The sequence below is a fragment of the Chiloscyllium plagiosum genome, unplaced genomic scaffold (genome assembly GCF_037043375.1).
Source record: "Chiloscyllium plagiosum isolate Xiang-an unplaced genomic scaffold, Cpla_swu_hap1 HiC_scaffold_2, whole genome shotgun sequence".
NCBI classification, from domain to species: Eukaryota; Metazoa; Chordata; class Chondrichthyes; order Orectolobiformes; family Hemiscylliidae; genus Chiloscyllium; species Chiloscyllium plagiosum.
This window is the reverse complement of record NW_028270140.1, coordinates 45,065,560-45,087,840: the sequence shown is the minus strand read 5'-3', so window position 1 is coordinate 45,087,840 and position 22,281 is coordinate 45,065,560. Positions and strand designations below refer to the sequence as shown.

The following is a 22,281-nucleotide window of genomic DNA, read 5'->3' as shown; positions in this document are numbered from 1 at the left end:
GTGACATGTAGTATTTATATTACACAAATGCCACAAATCATCTCCAAAAAGGGAGAATAAAAGAGACTTTAAAAAGTCAAGAATGTGATGAATATTTTCCATTTGCTTGGATGAGTACAATTGCAACAACACTTCAGCTCAACAGCATTCAAGTAACCCATTCAATTGGCACCTCAACTATTATCTTAAATATTCACTCTGTCCACTACTGATGCACAGCGGAAGCAGTGTGTACAATCGAAAAGAGGTAATTCAGCAACTCACTACCCTTGCTTTGACCACACCGTGCATAAGACATTTTGATAGTTTGCATATTTAACAGAAGGCCTTTCTTAATCTTTTAATACGTCTTGAACATAGCCTTGTGTTAAAATGTACCAGTTGTGAGGTGGACCAATGTCCTGGGCTGGCAACTGGGTAATAGGAATATGGGGTTTCAAAGGGAAAAAAATTCCAACCAACTCACACAAGTATGACTATGAGTACCGTCCAGACAGACAGTGCTCTCTGGAGTAATTGTGCATGATGACCTCCTGCCCTACCAAGCTACAGCAGTCACATCGTTGTTCACTGGCATGCATGTGGAAACACACTTTCCACTGCCTGGGAGCAGGGTACAAATGCATCTATGTTGTCTTGCACAGCCAGGGATTAATAAACCAATTGGATGGCTTAATTTAAGGCAATGTCTATATGCCAAGAGACCTGGGTCACAGATATGTATAAAACTATAGCCCTCAAGGACAATGTTGATGCAGCTAGAAACAGTACTTTTCCAGTCACAAGAAAGCATGCAAAGGAATGTTCTGGGACAATGATCTCACCCCACTCCCATAATGAGCTCTTGTACACAAAATATCATGAAACAACTGCTGTTGTTGTTATGTTCTACTGCTCGATGATTTAATAAAGGATTACCATAACGATGGAAATTGTATCCATGAATTTGTTCCATGTCATTAACACCAATGTACTTGAAGGTAGAAGACAGAGGATGATGTTGGAGCGTTGCTTTTCAGACTGGAGGCTGTGAACAGTGGTGGGCCATAAGGATCAGTGCTGGGTCCACTGTTTTTCATCGTTATGTAAAAGTGATTTGGATGTGAACATAAGTGGTACAGTTAGTAAGTTTGCAGATGACACCAAAATTGGAGGTGTAGTGGACAGCGAAGAGGATTACTTCAGAGTACAACAGAACCATAGATCAGATGGACCAATGGGCCAAGGAGTGGCAAATGGAGTTTAATTTAGATAAATGTGAGGTGCTACATTTTGGAAAAGCAAATCAGAGCAGGACTTCTACATTTAATGGTACGGTCCTAGGGAGTGTTGCTGAACAAAGAGACCTTGGAGTTCATAGTTCCTTGAAAGTAGAGTCGCAGGTAGATAGAATAATGAAGAAGGCATTTGGTATGCTGTCCTTTATTGGTCAGAGCATGGAGTATTGGTGTTGGGAGGTCATGTTGCAGCTGTACAGGACATTGGTAAGGCCATTTTGGGAATATTGTGTGTAATTCTGCTCTCCTTTCTATCAGAAGGATGTCGTGAAACTTGGAAGAGTTCAGAAAACATTTATAATGATGTTGCCAAAATTGGAGGATTTGAGCTACGGGGAGAGACCGAAAAGGCTGTGGCTGTTTTCCCTGGAGTGTCAGAGGCTGAGGGGTGATCTTATAGAGGTTTATAAAATCATGACAGTCATGGATAAGATACATAGACAAGGTTATTTTGACATAATGTCAGCATGGGTGTAGCTATACCACTGGACAACAACAATTCAAGAAGATCGCTCATTACCTGCTCGAGGGTATTTAGACTTGAGCAAAATGGCCAATGATGCTCACATCTCATGAAAGAAGAAAAAGAATGTTTAACAATTCAATTTTCTTCTTCCACCACTATAATGGAATGTAATTTGTTTTGCCCACGTAATTCGTTTCCTTGTCCCTTCCAAGTACTTTACTGAGATATCCCCCTGCATTCCTTAAACTACTGTAATTCTGAAAAGATGCACATTAAACTACACATCATATGGTTTGTCCCAGAATCATCCTTCTTCAATGTCTCCACTGTCATCTCAAAGAATGAGTGTCAGACAGTGCTATATGTAAAACCTCACCCGCACTCTATGTACCAAGATGTTTGACAGCTAAAAGGGGAGCCTTAACACCAAATGACTTCAGAGTAAATTACAACACAAAAGGAAACCATTCGACACATCAGGTAAATGCAACACCCAGCCTAGAAACCCTACCAGCTCCACTCCCTGTAGCCATGCAGCTTTAGTTCCTTCATATGCCCCTCCAGCTTCCTCTAGAAATAGTTAATTTTATGCAAATTTGGTCAACTACTTATTTGCTAATCATAAATGAACTTCGGGGTTTTGTATGAATGCACAATGTGGGAGCACATTAAACTGGATCAAGCCTGCATTTCAGTATATATATAGGACTGCGAAGCTTTGTTTCAGAGTCATTAAGGTGGCCACACCCTTTAGTTTAGAGATCTTCCGTTCAATTGTTATGACTCTGGAGTGAGGCATTCACTGGAAATCAAGGCCTATTACTCTGCAAGCCATACCAAAAGTGTGAATGGCTTAATGAATCATCATTTTTTTCTCCTTATTACTGTTAACTAGAAACCAATAGACTTTCACCAGGCTTTTCAATAAACTCAAAAATAGCACATTTATTAAAAGGTAAACTTATTCTTCAAACAGCTTGATTATCAGCTAAGCTACTATGTGATTTAAATTGTATCCCTTTAGTCCAAAAGCACAAACACACACATTATCATTCACAGTCAAGACAAAGACACACACACACAGCTACATATAACAGTTATGAGTGGATGACTAGGGAAAATCCTTTAGCTCAAGAGTCTAAGCTAAAAGGGTTGAATAAGGTGACTTGCTCACAATTCCTTTAGTTTCTTGTGAATGAGTTCATGTTGCTGTCCTTCATGGAATGTTGGTAAATTTCAGACTAGACTTTAGATTCAGATGAAAAACAGTTAGGAGTCCCGATATCTGAAACTACTTCACTGTGATGGGTTCACCAAAAACCACCTCCACACATTCACCCATCAGTGACTCGGTCACTTTGCCAATTACCATCTTTGCTAATGACTAGCCCTGTGCCATTATCAATCATTAACCAGCTTTGCAGAAATCAGTGGCTTGATTCCTTCTGCTAATCATCACTTGTACTTCCTTGTCAATTACCACAACCATTTCGCCAGTAATTACCTCTATTATCATCTTGGCAATTACAAATTGTTCTGTCTGCCCAATGTCAATACCTGGAACTACTAATCTTTGATATGGTGTTTGATAAGGGGTTACTGCAGAAAGTGTAGGCTCACTCTGTATGGACGTAACATATTGGCATCAATAGAAGATTGGCTGTCAAGCAAGAAGTAAAAAGACAGCAAATAGGCATCTTTTCAGGTTGGCAAGTTGGAACATATATTGTGATCGTGCTGGGATCTCAACTGTTTGCAATTTGTATGAATGACTGCAATAACGGGATGGATGATCTGGTTGCCAAATTAGATGATGACACAAGATAAATATTTGTGAAGAGGACATAAGGAGACTACAAGAAGATATAAATAGGTTAAGTGAGTGGAACAAAATGTGGCAAATGAAGTGCATTGTGGAAAAATCTGAAATTATACATTTTGGTATGGAAGAATAAGAAAAACAGATAAAATATAAATGATTTGAGTTTTCAGAGTTCCAAAATGCGAAAGGAACTGGGTGTCCTAGTGCATGAATCACAAAAGATCAACAAGTAATTTGGAAAACTAATATAATGTTAACATTTATCATGAAGTGAACTGAACGCAAAAATAGTAAAGTTTGACTCTAGTTTTGCAAGTCACTGGCGTAATATATCCAGAGTACAATGCACTGTAATGGTCACCTTATTCAAGTAAGGATGTGAATACATTGGAAGAAATTCAGAAATAGTTTACTGGAATAAAGCCTGGAAAGAGGAGGTTGTCTTATGAGGAGAGGTTGAATATATCTGGCTTGTTTCCTTGGACTGGATTCTTCCACTGGAAGAGTAAAAGGCAACTTTATTGAAACTATAAGGTGTACAGATATATACGGTGAATTCTGAAAAGATATTTCCCTTTGTATGAGAGACCAAATTTCAGGAACAGAGTTTATTCCTATTTAAGATGGAAACAAGAGAATTCAGAATTCTCTTCTTGATCTCCTGGGCTTCTCGGTGCCAATGCCACATTTAAAACATATTTGTGCACCAGGTCAAGCAAAAATAGCCCAAAGCTGTTCTGTATGGATTTTGTGATGTTCCTGAAGATAACAGACAGAAGCGAGTCAGTTCCACGCTTTGCTGGCAAGGAGCTGGAGGTCCTGATGCAAAGGAGCACCATTTTCTTCCCTCAGGACTAACGAAGGATATCATCCTCCAAAAACCTGCCAGTCTGGTTCAAGGTTGCCATCAGGATTAGTGCTCTGTTGACAATCCAGAAAAACATCTAACAATGCCACGAGAAAGGCCAACGACCTTCGCTGCTGTAGAATGGTGAATGCCACCATTTTCATATTGCTACCTTACTCTCACTCTATCTCTAATACTGTACCCAAAGACTCATGATTTTCCACACCCACTATTACATGTTATTGCTGCCTGACACACTCATCACCTTTCCCAACCTGTACGACCACCATTAATAGATGTGCCAGCCACTTTCGTCTGATTCACTTCTTCCCTTTCAATCCAGGAGAAAACAGCTCATAATAAGGCAACAGCTCCACACCTTTATAAGTCCAGATTACTGAGCCTGATTGTCCCAAATGGCCAATTGCTCATGCCCAAGCCTCTTGGATTGATATTGCAACAGGGTCTTGATTTACTGTGCTGGAACTCTCTAACCATAGAAGTTTATAAAATCATGAGGGGCATGGATAGCTTAAACAGTCGAGGCCTTTTCCCTGGAGTGGGGGAGTCCAAAACTAGAGGGCATACATTTAAGATGAGAAGGGAAAGATTTAAAAGAGACCTATGGGGCAACTTTTCACACAGAGAGTGGTGTGTGTATGAAATGAGCTGCCAGAGGGAGTGGTGGAGTCTAGTACAATTATAACATTTAAAAGGCATGTGAATGGGTATATGAATAGGATTTACGGAGATACGGGACATAGATTAGAGTGGTGCTGGAAAAGCATAGCAGGTTAGGCAACATCTGAGGAGCAGGAAAATCAACATTTCGGCAAAAGCCCTTCATTAGGAATTCTCCTCGGATGCTGCCTGACCTGCTGTGCTTTTCCAGCACTACTCTAATCTAGACTCTGGTTTCCAGCAACTGCTGTTCTCACATTTGCCTTAGGGAGATATGGGCCAAATACTGGCAAATGGGACTGGATTTATTTAGGATATCTGGTTGGCATAGACGAGTTGGCCCAAAGGGTCTGTTTCCGTGCTGTATGTCTCTATGACTCTATGATGAATGTTTTGCTTAATCTGACTGAGAAGTATTCTCATTGATTTTGAGATGTGGTCATTTGGTTGAAACACGTACAGGAAGTTTGCCATGTAAGCTGCTGATAAATGCTGTACGTATGAGATTGACATAGCAGGGGCTGAAAAGCAACATGTCCATCCCTTGACTGATGACTGCTTGCAGCCATGATGAGCTTTTTGTCTGTGCTAAAAGATAAGACAAGACAAATGTATTGTGAACCTTTAAGCTCTAGCTGAGTAAAGGCAAGGACAGTGATGTGTGAGCCTCAAAGCAAGGGCAAAGTTAATAGTTGCTGAGAGAGCAAGCGAAGAGCTCTGGTCAAAATTATCCCTGTAGTATAATTACAATGAAAGGTACCAGTGAGGGTAGGGCTTTGAAGAGCAGTACCAAAGTGCTGAACTGGTGACCAATGCCAACCTCTGTGAACGGAAGGGTGAGTGGGTGTAAGCAATCACTGCTCATGGAGAATACATTGAGACTGATGTCAAATGTGGAACCAGAAGAGCAAATGGCAAGCTGGAGTCAGCAGGTATCTGTGCTCCTTTCAAAGCTTGTTTGGAGAATTAGACTTTTTCTCTCAACACAAGAGTAAATGGGCAGAGGTGGCAGTCAGTGGAGTGGGATGCTCCATCTGTCAGATTTGGGAGATCAGGAAGCAGGCGAGTGTCCCTGGCAACTATGTCTGCAGGTGGTGTGTCTGGCTGCAGCTCCTCTCAGACTATATGGATCAATTGGAGTGGCAGTTGGACACACTCAGGAGCATAAAAGAGACAGAGAGTGTAATAGATAGCAGCTTTAGATAGGTGGTCACACTGCAGGTTCAGTCAGATAGATGGGTGACCACTAGGAGAAATAGGAAGAGAATGTAGGAGTCTCCTATGGCTGTCCCCCCTCAAACAAAATATAGCATTTTGGATACCACTGGGGAGAAAGCCTGTTAGGTACTGTTGGGGAAATAGCAACTGCAGCCAGGTCAGTGGCACCCAGTTTGCTATAAAGCAGTGAACGGCAAAGTTCAAGTGAGCAATTGTGATAGGGTTCTGCCTAGTCAGGGCACAGACAGGCGTTTCTGCAACTGTGAGAGAAACTCCAGGATGGTGTGTTGCCTTCCTGGTGCCAGGGTCAAGGACATCTTGGAGCAGTTACAGCAGTTTCTCAAAGGGCAGCATGAGCAGCCAAAGGTTGATGTACACATTGGTAAAAGGGGTGAGGTCCTGCAGAGTGAATGTAGAGTCTTAAGCAGGACATTAAAAAGCAGAATCTCAAGGATGGTAATCTCTGGATTACTGCCAATGTCATGTGCTAGTGAGAGTAGGAATAGGAGGGTAGGGCTTGGAGAAAATAAGGGCTGCAGTTGCTGGAGATCAGAGTTGAGAGTGTGGTGCTGGAAAAGATCAACAGGTCAGGCAGCATCCGAGGAGCAGGAGAATCGACGTTTGAGAGCCGAGGGGGTAGCTTTTTTAGGAGGGGTGCAGGCGGGAGCTGAGGGAGAGGTAGCTGAGAGTGTGATAGTTAGATAGAGGTGGAGGTAATGGTGATAGGTCAGAGAGAAGGGTAGAGCATATCGGTGGGAAGGAAGATGGACAGGTAGGACATGAGGGCGGTGCCAAGTTGGAAGGTTGGAGCTGGGATAAAGTGGGGCGGAGGGGAAATCAGGAAACCAGTGAAGTCCACAATGATGCCATGTGATTGGAGTGTCCCAAGGTGGAAGATAAGGCATTCTTCCTCCAGGTGTCGGGTGGTTAGGGTGTGGTGATGGAGGAGGCCCAGGACCTGCATGTCCATGGCAGAATAGGAGGGGGAGTTGAAGTGTTCGGCCATGGGCGATGGGGTTGGTTGGTGCGGTGGAACTGGTCCTCTTGGGAGCAGGTGCGGCAGAGGCGGAGAAATTGGGAATAAGGTATAGTGTTTTTACAGAAGGCAGGGTGGGAGGAGGGTAGATGAATGTGTAACTGAGTAGCTGGTACTGGGGGCAAGGATTCAGACTTTTGGATCATTGGGATCTCTTCTGGAGCAGAGGCAATCTGTACAAGAGGGATGGGTTGTACCTGAACTGGAGGGGGAGCAATATCCTAGTAGGGAAATTTATTGGAGCTATTCAAAAGAGGTTAAACTAATCTGGCAGGGAAATGGTACCCTAAACAATAGTGAAACGAAAGAGAAGGTTGACGCTAATACAGAAGTTAAAGAGAGCAAGTTAAATAGACAAAGCAGCCAAGAGCACAACAGGGAATGAGGGACAACTGATGAATTAAACTACCTATATTTCAATGTAAGAGATCCGATAGGTAAGGCAGATGAATTCAGGCATGGATGTGTATACGATTGGGATATTATAATTGATACAGAAATTAGCTGAGCTGGAGACAAGACTGACAAATGCTATAGGAAGGATAGAAAGGGATGCAAAAGAGGAGTAATAGAGTCATAGAATCATACAACAAGGTAACAGGCCCGTCAGCCCAGCTTGTCCATACCAACCAGGTTTCTGAAACTGAACTAATCTGATTTTCCTGAGTTTGACTCATTTACCTCTAAACCTTTCCTGTCCATGTATCTATCTGTCCAAATTTCTTTTAAACATTATAATTGTAACCACCTGTACCACTCCCTGTGGCAGCTCATTTCATATACAATAGCACCTCGACATACGAATGACCCCATTCACGAACAAATCAGTTTACAAACAGGATCGTACATAAAATTTTGCTTCAACGTATGTACGAAATTCAAGGTACGAACGAAGATACGAACGCAAAAAGCCTGTGGTTTCATTGTCATTGTTCTGCTTTGCTACGCGCACTTTGAATATCCGAACAATGGGAAAATTGATTCAGTTCACGAACTTTTCGGTACATGAACCGGGTCCTGGAATGGATTAAGTTCATAATTCGAGGCGCTACTGTATGTGCCACCCACTGTGTCAAAATGTTGCCCCTTAGTTCCCTTTTAAAACTTTCCTCTCTCACCCTAAACCTATGCACTCCCCTACCCTGGGGAAAAGACCTTGATCTTGTTCACCTTATTTATAACACTCACAATTTTATAAACCTCTATAAGATCACCCCTCAGCCCCCTACACTCCGAGGTAAACAGTCCTTGGCAATCTAGCCTCTCATTATAACTAAAACCTTCTAGTTTCAATAACATCCTTGTAGATCTGTTTTGCACCCTTTATGGTTTAATAACATCCTTGCTACAGCAGGCTGTTAGAATTGTATGCTGTGTTCCAAATGTGGCCTTACCTATTGTTATGAACCAGGCCAGACACCCTCAAAACATTTCAAGAAGGTAGCCCAGACTGTACCTTTGCTAGTTGTTTTAAGCAGGTGTATAGTGGATATTCCAGGAGTGATGCAACTAGCCCAAACACTCCATTTTAAACAAAACAGATTTTATTTATACACAAACAAAAGAAAACTGAATTTAGAATAACATAACTATTTGAAAACCCAACTGACACTATCGCAACTTTATGATACTGTTCCAAATACTTGTAACATCCCCGTAATCACCCCCTTGGCAAAAAAGAAAAAATCAAATCCAAGTTCTGACAAGAGAGATGTCAGAGAAAGAGAGAGAGAGAGAGAGAGAGAGAGAGAGAGAGAGGATCAGCCTGGAGCTATTTATTTGGGTCCAGCCACATCTCTTGGTTCCCAGCTAAATCTTGACCAGCAGCTGCAAACAAAACAGCTAAACAAAACCAAACCAAACCAAACCCTGAATTACAAGAACTGGCCACTCCCCTGTCATCGTACAGTGTTTTTTTTAAAAAAAAACATGGAAGCCTTCTTGTCTGTGGCTGTATCTGTTGGCCATAATCAAATTAGCCCTCAAACCCATACAAGCCAGACAGATCAGAATCACTGCATTTACTACCCTCCAAAGAAAAACAAGGACAGAATAACCTTGTCAAAGAGCAACATCATCACACCAATGTCTTGTACAACCATAACATGACATCCCAACTCTTGTACTCAGTCCTCTGACCGTTGAAGGTAAGCATCCCAAACAGGTTCTTCACCACCCTGACTACCTGAGATGCCATTCTCAAGGAACTATGCACCAACACCAATATAGCTGCACTTGATAATTCCTCAGGAAGGTCCTTTCTAGATATGGTCGTGATGTTTTCCCTAATGAAAAATGCCATTCTCTCTCCTCTCTTTCCTTCTTATACTATCTGTACCCTGGAACATCAAGCTACCAGTCCTATTCCTCCCTCAGCCATGTGTCTGTAATAGTTATGATACATCAGTCCCATGTTCCCATCCATGCACTGAGTTCATCTGTGTTACCTTACAGGCCTATTGCATTGAAATAAAAGCAGTTTTATTAATCAGTCTTCTCTTGTTCCCTGCCATGCTCTGGCCTGCCTTGTCTATTTAACTTCTGCACCAGCCTCAACCTTCTCTCTTGTCTCACTACTGCTTTGGGTACTGTCCATCTGCTGGACTAGTTTAGGGAAGTGGTCCTTTTGAATAGGGAAAATATCATTTTAGAAAAGATATTCCTGAAGAGTCATCTAGAGAGTTATATTGAGAATGGAGTAATAAGAAACGGTGATCACTCTGATGGGACCCCCAAAAGTCAGCAGGAATTGGATGAGTAAATATGAAGGGAGATCACAGATATCTGTCAGAATAATAAGATTTTATTAGTTGGGGGGTTTAACTTTCCATACATAGTGTTTCCAAAGTGTTAAGGGCTTAGGTGGGGAGGGATTTCTTAAGTGTATTCGGGAAAAAATTCTCAATCACCTCAGATAGCCCTACTAAGAAAGGGCAAAACTCAACCTCCACTTTGGAAATAAGGCAAAGTGACTGAAGTGTTAGCAGTGACCATAATTCTATTAGTTTTAAAATAGTTGTAGCAAAGGATAGGTCTGGTCCACAAACTAAAGTTCTAAATTGGGGCAAAGCCCCAATAAGATACTAGACAGGAGCTATCAACAGTTGATTTGGGGTTGGATGTTCACAGGTAAAGGGATGTCTGGCAAGTGGGAGGCTTTCAAAAGCAAGATAATAAGAGTTCACAGCTAGCATGTTCCTCTTAGTGTGAAGGGTAAGGCTAACAGGAATGTGGAACACTGGACAACTAGAGATATTGAGGCTCTGGTCAAGAAAATTAATGAAGTATGGGTATAGGCAGCTGGGATCAAGTGAATTCCTTGAGGAGTATAGGGGGTTTAGGAGTACACACAAGAGAGAAATCAGGAGGGCAATAAAAGGTACATGAGATAGCTTTGGCAGATAAGGCAAAGGAGAATCAATAGAGATTCTATATGTACATTAAGGGTTAAGAAGTAACTGGGGGAGAACAGAGCCTCTGAAAGACCAATGAGGTCATCTACGTGGGGCTCCATGAGTGAGATCATAAACAAATATTTCACATCAGTATTTAACATAAAGAAAGTCATGGAAGTTTGGGAACTCAGGGAAATAAATGGTGATATCTTGAAAATAGTCCACAATACAGAACAGGAGGTACTTAAAATGCAGAAAGGTAGATAAATCCTTGAGACCTGATCAAGTATATCCCAATACATTGTGGGAAGCTAGAGAAGAAACTTTGGAGCCATGAGTGGAGATATTTGTATCCTAGATATCCATTGGTAAGGTGCCTGAAGAATGGAGGGTGCTGGTGTTGAATAATTATTTAAGAAAGACTGCAAAGAAAAGCCATGGACCTACAGACCCATGAGCCTAACATCAGTGGTGAGTAAGTTGTTCGAGAGGATTCTGAGAGATAGGATCTACATGCATTTGGAAAATCAAGGACTGATTAAGGATAGTCAGCATGGTTTCGTGTGTGGGATATCAAACTTGATTTTTGGAAGAAGTGACCAAGAAGATAAATGAGGGAAGTTTGATAGACATTGTCTATGTAGACTTTAGCAAGGCCTTCGACAAGGTCCTATGTGGTAGACTGGTTAATAAGATTAAGTCACATGACATCCAGGAAGAGCTAGTCAACTGGGTACAAAATTGGGGAAAAAGTGAGGACTGCAGATGCTGGAAATCAGAGCTGAAAATGTGTTGCTGGAAAAGCGCAGCAGGTCAGGCAGCATCCAAGGAACAGGAGAATCGATGTTTCGGGCATAAGCCCTTCTTCAGGAATTGGGTACAAAATTGGCTTGATAGTAGGAGAGGGTTATGGTGGAAGGTTTTTTTTCAGACTTGAAGCCTCTGATCAGAGTATGCCTCAAGAATTGGTGTTGTCTCCATTGTTGCTGTCATTTGTATAAATGGTTTGGATGAGAATGTAGGAGCCATTGTTCGTAAGTTTGCAGATGACATCAAAATTGGTGGTATAATGGACAGTAAAAAAAGGTTTGCTTAGAGTACAATAGGATTTTGATCAACTTGGCTGGTGGACTGAGGAAGGGCAGATGGAGTTTAATTCAGATAAATGCAAAGTAAATTAGTGCAAGACAAACCAGGGCATTGTGCAGTTAGTGGTAGGACTCTGTGGAGTGTTGTCAAACAATTAGTAGTGTTTGTACATAGTTCCTTGAAAGTGGTATCACAGATAATCAGGGTGGTGAAGAACACATTTGGCACACTTGCCTTCATCAGTCAGAGCACTGAGTAGAGGAGTTACTACATCATGATACAGGACATTAGTACGGGTCACATTTGGAGTACCACTTACAATTCTGGTCACCCTGCTTTAGGAATGATATTATTAAACTAAAAATGATGCAAAAAAGATTTACAAACACATTATCAAGACTGGAAGGCTTGAGTTGTAAGGAGAGGCTGGATTGGCTGGGAAATTATGGAGATGTGCAAGAATTGTAGAGTAATAATTATGGGGGACTTTAATTATCTTAATATTAACTGGGATTGTAATAGTGTACAGGGCAGAGAGAGAAAAATATTTCTGCAGTGTGCTCAGAAGAAGTTTCTTGATCAGTACGTTTCTCACCTAATGAGCAGGAAAGCATTTCCAGATTTGTTTCTGGGAAATAAGATGGATTGAATGGATTGAATGTCAGGAGGTGATTGCGTAGGGAATAGTGATCATAAGATATAGATATTGATAGAAAGGCATGAGGATTAATTGAGAGTACAGATACTTAATTTGAGGACAGACAATGTTACTTCTGACAACAGACTGTCTCACTTAAATTGAAGCTAAAGTTCGACAAGCAAAACTGCAATGGAATAATATCTTGCCTTCAAGGAGGAAATAATTTGGTGCATTAACAAAAGGGAAAAAGTAGGACAACCAAAGTCAGATCTTTTTGAATGATATATAATAGTGGGGAGTAAGTTGAAACAGAAAAAGCTTTTGTATGACATATGTTAGGCTGATAATAGAAGTAGAATCAGATCATTTACAGAAAGAAAAAGGAAAGAAGTTCAAAAGGAATTGCAAAGAGAAACTAAAGGAAATTGCTCCACAAGGAACATAGAGTGAGCATTTGAAGAGATGGAAGCTAATTTAAATAGGAATCCAACAGTCTTCTATTGGCAAACAAATAACCTCTGGGTGGGATCAATTATGGACCAGCTTCAGGATGGATGCTTTGTGCAGAGGGCGTGGATGAGGTATTAAACAACTACTTTGCATCTATTTTTACTAACAAAGAAAATGCTCACAGAGTTATAAAAAAAGAGGGTCAAATCAGCTCAGTGGATGGAAATGCTAATTGTACTTAAATTTTATAAATCACTAGGACTGAATGGGACCCATCCAAGGATGCTAAAATGTGAAGGGATGAGCCATACTTTTGCAACCTCCATAGTTGCAAAGGAGTTGAGAAAGGACTAAAGAATGTCAAATGTTACATATTTGGTCAAAACAAGAGTGTAAGGATAAACCCAGTAACTACAGGTCAGTCAGTTTAATATTGGTGGTGAGAAAGATATAGAAATGAACAAAAGCTTGAACAATGGGCAGGATAAACAGGCTGTGTCAATCTCCTATTGAAGTCTGTTGCTACCTCCTCACCTTTTGCCAGACTTCCAAGTTTTACATCATCTGTGAATTTGAAATTTTGATATGTTCACCCCAGTGTAAGTCATTAAGAGATTAGATTAGATTACTTACAGTGTGGAAACAGGCCCTTCGGCCCAACAAGTCCACACCGACCCGCCGAAGCGTAACCCACCCAGACCCATTCTCCTACATTTACCCCTTCACCTAACACTACGGGCAATTTAGCATAGCCAATTCACCTAACCTGCACATTTTTGGATTGTGGGAGGAAACCGGAGCACCCGGAGGAAACCCACGCAGACACGGGGAGAATGTGCAAACTCCACACAGAGAGTCGCCTGAGGCGGGAATTGAACCCGGGTCTCTGGCGCTGTGAAGCAGCAGTGCTAACCACTGTGCTACCGTGCCGCCCATGCAAAACTGAATGGTGTTTTGATCTTGGATGGGAATAGTACATTTAAGACAGATCCCACAGATTTCTCAATCAGCTTCCAGATGGTAGTGATATCATGACAGATTAAATTTAATGCAGAGTAGTGTGAAGAATGAGTGCAGATGGCATAATCCAAATGTGCAATGTTAAAGTGATACAGGAAATGAGACAGCTGTGGGTACCTGAGCATTGGAGAAAGAGGAGAAGTAGAAGTTGTCTCCCGACAGCATATCTGCAGTGATAGGTGAGAGGAGCTGGAAGCTCAGAAAGTCCTAGGAGTCATTTGGTCGCTTAGAGTAGGTAGGTGAAGGAAGCCCACAATCAGTATTTGCTTTGTGAGGTGAGAAATTTGGAGTTCAATGAGACCAAAAACTAGCTTTAGCTTAATGGATCTAAATGTCTGCAAAAGAGCTGGAATTGTGCACATGAATCAATGTTGAGTTCAGCCTGAAGGTGGACGTTCATAACCAAAGAACTGGGATTTTTGTAAAGGAAACTTGGCTTACGTGAGGAGAAAGTGAGGACAGCAGATGCTGTGGTTCTAGAAAAGCACAGCAGGTCAAGCAGCATCCGAGGAGCAGGGCATAAGCCCTGCCCAAAATGGCTGATGTGAGAATTGATGACTTACAATGTCACTACCATCTGGAAGCTGATTGAGAAATCTGTGGGATCTGTCTTAAATGTACCATTCCCATCCAAGATCAAAACACCATTCAGTTTTGCAGGTGAGTTATAAACCTTGAAAGAATAAGCTGTGTAATGGAAACTTCAAGATTGAACCAAATTGGTATGATTGACTTTTTTTTTATAAAAGCCTGGCATTTTCTCAAAATGTTTTCCTGTGTAGAACAGAAAGTAATCTGTTCTCTCTTTCGTTGTAGTCTGCTCCAATGTCTGCTCTAATGCTTGATTTTTTTCATTTCAATATTCATTTATCTCCCCATTTTTAATTTTTTTTGTAAGAAATGAAGTTAGTTAATGTAACTGTATACTATAGTCAATAACAGAATATTCTAGAAATAAATTAAATGCCAGTATGAACTAATAGAAATTACTAGGGATAATAGAAAGATATTTCAGGAATTACCAAAAGTGCATCCAATGGTTCACCCACAAGTGATCCATATAGAGCTCTTTGATATCAGTTACAGACTACATCTAGTTAGAGTAAACATTAATCGAAGAAAGAGTTGTAGTTACATTTGGTTAGGACATTATGGATTTGAGATTTTGAAGAAATTTCCGAGTCAATAGAAAAAGGGACAAAAGTTAATAAGAAACAATGATAATGAACTACAGGTAAGGGGACAAACTGCTATAAAGAGTGAAGGATCAGATGAACGTAACAGTCAGAAACTGAAGCAACAAAAAGATCCTCAGCAATGGGAATTGAAATGAAGAGTCTTGCAGTCATCCTGGTGGCTGGGCTATTGCTGCCCTTCTATGCAGATTCTATGAATACTAATAGTGGAGACAAGAAAGCTTGTGGCACAGAATTGGTTAAAAAATTGGGAACGATGTGTGATCGTTTGTCCTTGACCTGGAGAAGTCTCCTTAACCATCAATATTGTGAGTATTGAAGTTTTTTTTCTTATGACTGGAGTTAAGGAACAAGCTAAGAAGTTATGTGCTTGGCTGTCACTCTATGTGAAATGTGATGTGAATTTATTTATCACTACACCAGGAATGCAGTGACTATATTAACTTAGTTATCATTTTTAAAAAACTGCATTTAGACATATAAAGGTTGGTACAAGAATATCTACTGAAGGCAATGGAAGGTGAAATGTTACACCTAAGTATAGGGTAATTAACATCCCAATGGAAGGGTTGGTAGATCTAGGATTAAATCCCATAGATCAGAAGATTCCAGGTTCAATATTGTGTAAGTGCTGAGTTAGTTGATCTCAGCTAGTTAGTGAGGTATGATTGACCTCAGTAACCTTGTAAAGGGAGGGAAATAAATGAATAAGTTTCTGTCCCTGACCATTGGTCAATGACTCCTGTTGGTATTGGCCTTGTGCATGTCTCAAATCAGGAGATGTCTTGGGTGATTTTCTTTTTATCCACCTCAGTTCCTGCCACTCCCAAAGCTGCCAACTAACGACACAGAAGACCACAATGGAGATGAGGGCCTTGTACTGAATGCTTTTCCCTCTGATGTTTCCAGGCTCTTGTCTCAACATTGTGGTGATGAGGAGGCAAACACCTTTGTAATTTTTACTTACTTTGCAACATTCCACCTTGCTCATAATCTTTCCTCAATCTCAGACCTTGTGGATTCTGCTGTAAAACTCAGCTGACTTGACAGCCTTTGCCATTTCCATGCTCCCCAACAAGCATTTCAAAAATATAATACAGCCTGACTGTTATCTGTCAATCAGCATGAATGGATGTTAAATGTTCTGATGAATGCAAGACAAAAACCTTCAAAAAACGGTGGCTGCTTTCAGAATATTATGCCACTAAATAACTATCAAACATTTCTTGCAGCATAATTTGAAAATGTATTTGTCCACATTAACAGGATGTTACCGTTGTTTCTTTCTCAACAGGCAATCAATTCACTTTGATTACCCTAAATAATAATCACTTAGACTTACTACTACAGAAAAAAGTTGCATTATATGATTAACCAGTGGCCGTTAATTGAAATGCAATTAGGTAATGACTTGTGCACACAGCCAGCGCTGTCTATGCTTTTCATTGGCTGCATCCCCTGTGGGTCAAAATCATTTTTTGCTTAAAGCTAGTCTAACGTTTTTTAAAGGGGAGCAATATGGAGCATGTTGGCTGTATCAGGAAGTTGTAATGGATCTGTTCTCAGTTCAATAACAAACATGAATTACAGTAAAGGTTTTTGAACAGACCAATGAATGTCTGCAAAGTTGGATAGGTGTACCAGATCTGTAGGGAATCAGGAGTCCTTCCAGAGATTTGATAGAAAAAGAAGTGGGATAACATAGCCATTGAGATCAATGTCAGAAGTAGGAGGTGGTGACATAGTGATAATGGGATTGGACCAGTAATTCAGAGGCTTAAGCTAATTCTCTAGGTACAGATCTGTGATATCTGGTAGAATTTAAATTGAGTGAATAAATCAGGAATTAAAATATATTTTCAGTAATTTTCTTTTGTAAAAATCCATTTGATTCACAAATCTGTCACCCTCACTCAGTCTGGCCCACATGTGACTCCAGACCCATAGGTGGGCCACAATTATCCTGTTGCCTCAGTTTGCAGAAAATATGGAAGAAGGAGGCTAGAGAAAGAGCAGGACAGGTGGATAGTCTTAGTCAAATACACATGGCTTGGCTAAAGTAGGGTGGAAGTATGAAGTTTGTGGGGTTGACAGGATGGGCACCTAGAAAGGTGAAGGTGATATTGGGTATCTCAGTGGCACATTAACACTGAGACTGAGAGTCACTTGCTGTAATTCCAATTTTAAAATACATGGATAGTGCTCAATGTTGAGGAGAATGGCTGTGAAGGAACTCGCAACAGGTAAGGAAGGGGTGTGACTTGTGAGGGAGGGAGATTTATCTGCAACTTGTCACTGAGTATTCACATGGCAGCAACATTGTCTTGCAACGCATGTTATCTTGGCAGCACAGGGATACAGGGTCACTACTCCCTGACCATCCTGCAGCATTGCCTGTCTCAGCTGAACATACCTAGCACCATCACTGTTGGAGAACTCCCTCAGACACACATAGCCAGTTAAACAATAGACAATGATTAGAATTCCGTACTTAAACTGTCAGAGTGAGTCAATCATTGATGTCCTGCTCCCACTTAATATATTTGACATTTGTCACATGCAGTTGGCTCAGTGCATGGTATGCTGGGGAAGAAATTGGAAGTGATTCTTGTCATAAGGCATCAAACAGCAAAAAGAATGCAATATTTCCAGTGATTTGCTTTTGCATCACTGATAATGACATCACATAATATTCTTGCTACAACCAAGTTGTTTAACACTGGTCTCGGTGCTGATATATTGCCAATTTCAAATGCCACAAGAGAATTTTAATTCGGAAGGATGAGGCACAGTGACACTCAACTCAATGCTTATCATCTTCTTTTTTCTCTTCTTTTTTTTAGACAGTTCCTTGAGTGCAAGGACAGCTTTCTTCCCCTCTGGAGCTGTGGATGCTGAGGTGTTGAAACAGTCCAGTGCTGGATCTGCAAGTGGGGCAGGTAGTATTTGAAAAGGCGGGTGGGTTGGATGTTTGGGTCTCTACCTGGACCTGTTGAAGATACTTGCAATGGTCAGCACCTTTGCAGGTGCTTCTACTAAAGTTTGGGTAATTTAAAGCAGGAATTTTCAATGAATCAATGAGGATGTTGCACCTTTTCAGGGAGGTTTTAAGGGCAACTTTAGCATTTTGTCTGCTTTCACAATAACTTCTTGCAGTGACAAAGCTTGACAAAGTAGAGAGCTCATTTTTGAAAGTCTTATGCCATTAGGCATGTGTACAATGTAGCTGATTGACCATAACCAGTACCTTGACACTTGGCACGATAGCAGGGTAGCAGACATCTATCTTGCTAATGGTTGTGCAGGGTTTTGTAAGGCATCTCTGCTGATATGTATCTTGAGGTTTGAGCTGGCTGTTGTACATCATCTGTGTTTCTGAACTAAAAATAGAGTATATATTTTCTCACTACTGCATTTTAACCCATAAGACATAGCAACAGAAGTAGGACAGTTGGCTCATCGAGTCCACTCCACTATTCAATGAGATGATGGCTGATTTGATAACCCTCAACTCCCTTTTCACATCAATTCAAGCAAGGACACCACAGAGAATTAATGATTTGGAGCAAAGTACACAGTTCTTCGTAATTTAATAAGGGAAAGGAAAGACACAAATGAAAGAAAGATCATTTTTCAGCCAAACATTTCCAAAACTGATGAGCCCAATGCATTTGTTCTGTAACTCCAATGTCACATACAAAAAAGACAACTTTACATGAAGATTATACCTGCATCGAAGGTAGTGTAAATTGATGTGCGATCTCAATCCATTTAATATTATGGGGAAGCAATTGATTATTGCCAAACAGGATGGGTTCTCAGATCTGCAGAACATACATGGTTACCATGTAACAGTATGTGGTTAAACCCTACAGCCAAGCAGGTAGTTAACACAATTCAACAAAATTTATTAATGCCACTATTACTCATGTTAGAGGGACAAAGAAGTTGAAAATTCCAAGTCCAGGAAAGCTGATTTTGTTGATATTGGAAATATACAGGGATAAAGAATGAAGCAGAGAGCTGTCACAAGACCATAGATATTTTGTTAATGTAGGGTTTGGTCTCCAGCGAAACAGGCTTTACATCGACGCACAACTGGCAGCGTTCTCAAACTACTGCTGGTTGGTTGTAATTGATTTTGAGTCAGTGACAGGGCAGATTTACCCTTTTACAAGGGATCCCAATAGCAAAATTAGTCAATGATATTTCTTGCACATGCTCTGGTGCTTTGTTGTAGAGGTAAATGCCAGAAGACTCATACCAGTCCACTTAAAATTTTAGCTGAAACTCTAACTCTCTTCTTCATGATATTCATCATTTAAAAGGAGTGCAGAAAGAGGACTTGGAAAGAGTCAATTTCAAGTAAGAAAGGGAAACAAAATATGTAACCAAGTCAATATTGTGGGTCTTGAGTCGCAAATAGGCTAGCCCAAGGGGAAGGAAGACAGGCTTCCCCCCCCCCCCCACCCCGCCAAGAGCCATTTGTGAACCAGATATGATTTTATGGCAATTCAGCAATTTTATGGTCATTCTCAATGAAAGTAATGTATTAAACTGAGTGGGATTTTAATTCATTTCTCTTAAGATTTCATCCAGGCCTCTGATTATTCATCTGTTAACATTGCCACAATATCCCTTGCAGGACAAAACAAAAGCAGATGGTCTGTAAGATTATAATAGTTTCCTATCGGAATCAGGATTAAATAACTTCTGATTGATAGTAGGAGCAGTGGTGTAGCAGTAATAGCACTACAGTAATCCAGAATTCCTGGTTCATGTACTGGGAATATGCATTTGGTAGAAGGTGAGGATTGAATCTAATATAACATCTGGAATTAAAAAGCTGGTCTAACCTTCCATAGAAACCCATCTGGTCCACTGGCTAAGGAATAAAATCTGCCATCCTTACCTGGTCTGATCTATATGGAATTCCAAATCCACAGCAAGGTATAGTTGGCACTTAACTGCCTTCTGGATAATTTGAGAAAGGAAATAAATGCTGGCCTAGCCAGTGACAGTCATGTCCAATGAATGTACGAAAAGCATAAATGCCCTCGTCTATACATTTTACATAAAGTCGAAAAATTGATCCATTCACTGTTATTTTTTAAAATATTTTGTCATTTCCATGATGCAGACCATGCCATTTATTTACTTTTTATATTCCATGCTCAAATATTCTACCAGATACAGTACTAGTTGGCATAGTTCACAACTGTTAGTGCCCACCTTCTCTGCCACAATTATTAAATTGAAGTGTTCAGCCTGTGGAAATCACAAAGTACAAACTGAGATATACTGTAGCAATGTGCAATTAGGGCATAGGTAAAATAACATACTGTAGTCAGTTTTCTAAGACTAAACATTTCATCAAAAAATAGGCATTTCATTTTTACACATACAATGGTCGAGGGGCTAAAATCCACATTCTCCTGTCACTTCATGTTACCATGTTAGAGATCGTTCTCACCAATCTCATCCCCAAAAGGTAGAACTAAAAGAGCCAAATGTATTTTGACATCAAGTATTGAGCTGGTCAGACATGAGGAAATGAACAGTTGTTTTCAATGCTCTGCTGTTCCATGATTCTATTCATAGCTCTGTGTCAGGACAAGTTGGACCTCAGTGGCAAGCATGAGGCAAATATAATAAGTTTGGATTTTTTTTAGCAACAAACCAAGAGTCAACTCATACATAAGATTTTTGCAAAATGAATGATTTTTGGTCAAATTTCAGGGATCGGCTTTTACACAAAATTTACCACTTTCCAAATATATACAGTCAAATCAGACTTTATAATCTTTTAGACTTTATAAATGAAGTTATATTTCTGATCCAGATTCCAGCCAGCCCTCAGGTGTTGATAACCATTCCAGGGAGATGAAAATGAAGAAAGTTCAGAAATTGCATGATAAAGCCAGAAACGAACAACGTTTGTGTACTAAGCATCAACTGTTTAGCACTGAACACAGCCGGAAAAAGCAAATACCAAAAACTGTTCACAAAGTTCGCTCTGAAAATGGGAGAGATGACATGATGGCTACTGTACCAAAAAGGTCCATCCATCCAAGCTTGACGATAAAACAAATTGCAGTGATTCACAAATGTTGTAGTATGCCCTGTAGCATTAGGGATCTCTCAAGTTTCTGCTGAAGGTAAAATGACACCAACTGTATATCTGCAATAGAAGTTACACATTATAGGTCAAAGACTGTATGCAGTTATTCAGAGTCAGTCAGATTTAATAACAGAAGAATAAATTTCATGATTCTGCATTCCTGACAAAAACCTTTAATCTGTCAAGATTTTGGGAATCAGACTGCAAAGGTCAGCAGATCCAGCAGGATGACCTCTGTCCCCAGTTTCCACAAATTCTGGAAGAAGTTCTGTGCTGAGTGCGAAATTTCATCAATATTATTCTTTAGTTCACATAGAAACATGTACATCTGGTCACTGTTAAAGACATGTAGCCATACTGAAATTTTAAAAATATAAAAATAATGCATCATTAATTGTTTCAGTGTATTTTGTTTGTCTTATCAAAATTATTTGTATCAACAATCCATTACAATCGATAAGCAAGGTCACAGTCCGCTTCCTACATAGTCTGCACACCAGCATTTCTGATATTCCCTGAGCAAAAAATCTGTAATATCTGCTATGACAATCAAAATTCATGTTTAACTCTTAAATTAGAACAAAAATGCTCAACATCCTTTATGGAACTGTGAACAGACAAAAATGGCATTCATAAAGGCATTAGGAGTTTATATTAAGATTGTTAATGAAATACTGGATCAAAGGTTCACATTTAAAGCATGTTAAAGCAGAGAAACAGAGGCAATTTGGAGGACATTTTAGGGAATCGTGCCTGTGAGGGATATGGTTCCATAAGGTCCACCTGGTTTCAATTACTATCGTGCCAAATAAGCAGCATGTTGTGCCTTCAGTGGGAGATGTAAAGAGAGTTAAGCATGTGCAAAGTGTGTAATGTCAGTACATATAGGACTAGATCCTCTCTCACCATCTTTTATATAAGGATATGTTCAATAAAGCCAGGTGTAATTCATTCCTGAGAGTGCAGATATGATCTTACAACAAGATGTTTCAAGGGAGAAAAATGTACAAGAAGTCAAGGCCG

General features: G+C 40.3%; 1 long non-coding RNA gene across 1 annotated transcript; it reads left to right on the top strand.

The window, feature by feature from the left end:
• Window positions 1-15,271: 15,271 nt before the first annotated feature.
• LOC148151874 (uncharacterized) lies at window positions 15,272-21,646 on the top strand. The gene is made up of 3 exons (XR_015759013.1): window positions 15,272-15,445; window positions 17,981-18,076; window positions 20,980-21,646. It is a non-coding gene; the product is annotated as an uncharacterized LOC148151874 (long non-coding RNA).
• The last annotated feature ends 635 nt before the right edge of the window (window positions 21,647-22,281 follow it).